General features: G+C 35.4%; 1 long non-coding RNA gene across 1 annotated transcript in view; it reads right to left on the reverse strand.

The window, feature by feature from the left end:
* The window catches only part of LOC111027470, a 43,991-nt gene extending 39,220 nt beyond the window's left edge, over positions 1–4,771 (reverse strand). The window contains exons 1-2 of the long non-coding RNA XR_002603782.1: positions 4,093–4,771; positions 1,477–1,578 (exon numbers count right to left, since the gene is read on the reverse strand). This is a non-coding gene — a long non-coding RNA (uncharacterized LOC111027470). The remainder of the gene's footprint in view (positions 1–1,476; positions 1,579–4,092) is intronic.
* Positions 4,772–4,973: the final 202 nt, after the last annotated feature.

Here is a 4,973-nt window from a genome sequence, read left to right on the forward strand (position 1 = left end):
GCGCGTGTGTGTGTGTGTGTGTGTGTGTGTGTGCGCGCGCGCGTCTTTGTTTTAAACGCGCAACGGGCCCGCCGTGTGCGCACGAAGAAAAGCGTTTATCATAATACATATTATAATATATTATATTATATTAGCGAGAGTGACATTCACAAACGCCCATCCGTCTGCAATCAACGGTTTCCGCCGCGGCAGGTGGAAAAATGTAATAGTTTTATATTATTATCGTTATTATAATATTATTTTGTTATTTTGTCTTGCCGAGCGAATTGTCCCAGACTCGGAAAATGATGAAGCGTTTGCTCTCTCTCTCTCTCTCCGCCGTCTCTCGCTCTCTCGCTCTCTCTGCACTTAAAATGTTTATATTATATGTTTATATTATATGTGTTATATTATACGTGTAGGTATTACGGTATGCATTATGCAGCTACTGTACACCAAGGCCGGTGATAATATTATCCACTAGATCATCAGCGAGCGTTAGGCGTGCGCATATTATAATGTATAATTGAAACCCATAAAGATAACGCTAAACCATAATGTTATTTAGCTGCCGTATACGCACGTCCAACCTATAATTATACAATATTATTATTATACACTCGAGAGGCGTGAAATAGTTTTAGGGGTTTTTTTCCGAATATTTTTCGGCGATTTGTATAGTAATGAGTAAAAAATCACTGCCCAATAACGATGGACCGCGATAGTCGGATAGTGTGATCTACGCACATTAAACTCTGTAGGTACATTCAACCAAGGTAATACCGGCCGTGCGTATAGTGTAATAGGTACTTATACAATATTATAATATTTCGTGTTATGTTGGGCAAACCTATTCGATATGCAATCTATAAAACCAAAATTTTAACTCATACTTCATATTATATTATAATTGCTCGTATTTTTTTTTTTTATATCTACCTGGAATATCTACAGCTTGTTATGTATTGTTTAAACAGAAAATTGTACGATAAAAAAAAAATGGATATCGTACGTCATACACCTGCGTCCTGCCTATGTATCCACGCATGGTTTTAGACGAAGCGTTCGAGAGTGATTTTCATTATAAATCATATTTACGATAACTTGTCATTTGTGTGAACACGATTGTTCGAAAGACGACGGAAAATACATTATATACCTATAACGACTAATCTGCGTACGCGCACATATTATACATTATACAACATCGCAGGTTGACGTATGAGGTACGTCAGAAGCAAACCAACTTAATATGCAACAAAGAACGCCATACAGGATTATGTCATGACACGCGTGTATGACAAATGTCGAAGGAAAAAAAGTGTCCCCAAATTTGGTACGAAACCTTGAATGATATTATCACAGTCGTTCTTTTGTGACCGATTTAGTCAACAGGTAGCAATAATATAGTGTGTTGTATTTTTTCTGCATCTAGTGCACTATATAGCCGCCGCGAAAACCATAAAAACACGTACACAATTTATAAGTCGCACTTACTTGAGCATCGTTTTTTCAGTTTCAATGATAATATGATGTACTCCCAAGAGCCGTTTTCCTTTCGCATTACCACGTACTCCTCTGCTAGTCGATTAATGTTCACTATATTATACAACATACAGCGAACATTATATTATTATGTTAGTTAGCTACATTGATTGTGTTTATTCAGCGAGTCTGTGTTGGTGTTTCGTTAACTACAACTCGTATTACCGTATATGTTTGCACAACGTACTTTTGCGCACAAGTGTTTTATTCTCAAAATCTATTCGCACACTAAAAATGAGTTTAAATTATTTTCAAATGACATAATAACAATATATGCGTTCGGAGTTTGCAGTGATACCATAAGTGTAGAAATGTGCGTAATATGTAATATATACCTATAGTGTCCTACTGTCCTATACTCTATAGTGATAAAAAAGGATTAAGTGTTAAGTACAAACGTATATATGTTTATGTATACCAACGAATATATATTACATGTTTACATTTAACTAAAATCGATCCTTTTTCATCTACTCAAAAGTCGCCAATAGGTATATGAAAAACGGTTTTCATTTCACAGTTGAATTGAATAATTTTAAATTGTATTTTATTATTTCAAAAAATGCCTCCCAATAGATTTTACATTAAAGTATTAAACCGCGTAGGTTTTAAAATTTAAATTCAGTTATAATATGAGACAACGATATTTTAATACCCATGACCTCGTGGGTAAATAGTTATTTAATCAATAGTTTGGAATGTTAACATATTTAATGTAGGTACCGTAACTTCTGTTTACAAATAGTAAGGTTAAAATATTAATATCGTATTCTCAATATTATGGTCAAGATCTATATCAGTGATATAATATTATGTTCCATTACGTTTAATATTTTATTGGTAGTTACCAAGTTGCTCTATAAACTATTAAACTATATATATTTGTGAAATATAAGTACAATGTTAGTTCTTAGTGGCATCACTTCAGTTTTTAATGTAAAGGGACAAATGTTTTGACCAGCTTATATGACATAACCAAAAAAAAAATCAGATCGCTTCACTCTCAAACTCAATTTTCACTTACATTTTTATAGCGATATAATTCCCATGTTACTTAACTCAATACATGTCTGAGGTAAAAACAGCCTCGTTTTATGGTAAAAAAGACGTGGAAGAGCTAAATAATTATGGTACCCATAACCCACCTCAGTGGCGTCATTGTATATTGTATTCTAGGGGGGTCGAACACTCGAACAGATCAAAATACAATCTGAAACAAGACCGCTCTAACGTAATTGAAAAATCGAACATTTTTAAATAGTTATCTTCTCTGTTATGTTAAGGATTTTTTGAGATGGATACATTTAAGAGTGATCGTTTTGTTTTTAGAATTTCTATAGTATCGGCGTAATTATATGAACTAAAAAACTATAAATATTAATTGTTATCGTGACAATAGTTTTCTATTGCTCACCTAATACCTACACAATATTATATTTTCTTAAAATTAGAAAAATTATACCACCAACAATCAGCATGCTTTCAGTAAGAAAGGGGCAAACGCCCCCATAAAATGACGCCACTGTTTATTCATGCATTGATGCATAAACGATTAATGGTAATTGTTTAATTTTAATCGTTAGTTAAAAAAGTTCAATTATACCAGATTTAAGTGATTTAACTAACTTTACGCTGTTTTTATTAAATGTTCAGCATTTTAATTTTAGTAACCCACGGGTTTAATGAACCATGGTTTATAGAATGATTAATAATTAGTATAGTACCTACTATGGTGTGACTCATCGTCACGGGGGAATAATATTAATACTTTAGTCGAGTGGTTGACTATGCATATAGTAATAAGTCAGAATTTATAATTATAAGGTTCGAGAAATATTGTACTCAACATCGGAGATTAAACAAATTACCAATCTAAGATTCGTTATAATATACTGACAACTTACGTGGGATCCGTTTTGCTATTGTTAAAGCAAATCGTAGATTTTCTGATTTACCATAACAAAATGTATTCATTTTTTAGTTTAGAAAAACAATGATTTATTTATAAATACGGTATTTATCTTCAAATACTTAATAAAAAAGCGGTGGTCTTACTCAACGAACTCAATATTCTAAATAATGACGAAAGACAGAGAAAAACACGTTCATATGTACATATAGCGGTATCTATAATATAATATTATAATAATCACCGGACTAACAAAAATGGTCTAATTAATCATAAAATAAAATATATTTATATTGTGCGCAAGTAGCTATTTAAATTATTTAATGTCTTATTATTAAATAGTATTATTTTATGCGGTGCACACTCTCGGTACCTGTGTGAATTCCATAATTATTCGGATAATACTTCAATGTTAGCGTACAATTACTAAAGCCGGGTTGCACGAACAACTAATTAATTTCATTAGATTAATCGTGCGCCACTAAATCATGACGTTCAAGGGACCGTGCATTATTGGTTCACTATATTGGTTCAATAAATATGTTTAACGATAATAATATTGTTCACGGAACTCGTCCCGTGAAAAATATACTCTACGACAGTGGATTAATGTACGCGATATTGCGAGAACGTGCTGAATTTTCTGTCATTATACTTACTGGAGACTCGGGTGGGCAGCGTGCCGCTGACCGCTGTTGTGGGTTAATATTCGATGTCGCGCGATATCTTCCGTCCACTAAAAGCTCGCGGTCGCCGGGTTCGCACGATCCGACGGCGAAATCTTGTAATGCACCTGCACGTGTGTGTGTGTGTGTGTGTGTGTGTGTGTGTGCAGTCGTTGCATTACTCAGCACCCGGTAAATGTTATGCGTACATCGTCGTACCGACACGTAGAACCGTGTAAGTACCTATATATTATACGATTGGCGAATAATAAGCGATCAGTCGCGGTCGGTCCGCGGTCGTTTGAATCGCATCGGAAATCGTTTCTACACACGACCGCCCCCGCAAATGTCGAGCGCACAAATCATCCGCATACTTGCAGTACAATTCAATATTATTATACGTACGCGTGTCTCTTGGCAATCAATCATGACTTTCGCGGTGCACCAGTCACCGGGGTGCACCCATTATTCAGCCATTGTAGTCCGACGACGACGACGACGACGACGACGACGATAATAGGCACTGTTATTGTAATAATATATTGTAGCGACAACAACAGAGCAGACGACCGGAGAATGGATGATTTCGTGCCCCCGGAATTCGGAATAGTCACCGCGTCGTCGGCTAGACAGCGAGAAACCACCGCCGACGGCAATCCTGCAGCAGGTCGACGTCCTGCGTGCATAGGTACCTATATATAATTAATGATAAATTGATAAGCGACTAAAGCAACTATGATGATATTATGGTCGTTAAAAACGCGATGTGAAACATAATATATTATTATATTCGATGAGTACGTAATAACGGTCGTATGCGAATATACGCAGTGCCGGATGTCCGGATCACACTTGACACCCGCGACTGCAGATAC

Source organism: Myzus persicae, unplaced genomic scaffold (genome assembly GCF_001856785.1).
Source record: "Myzus persicae strain clone G006 unplaced genomic scaffold, MPER_G0061.0, whole genome shotgun sequence".
Taxonomy (NCBI): Eukaryota; Metazoa; Arthropoda; class Insecta; order Hemiptera; family Aphididae; genus Myzus; species Myzus persicae.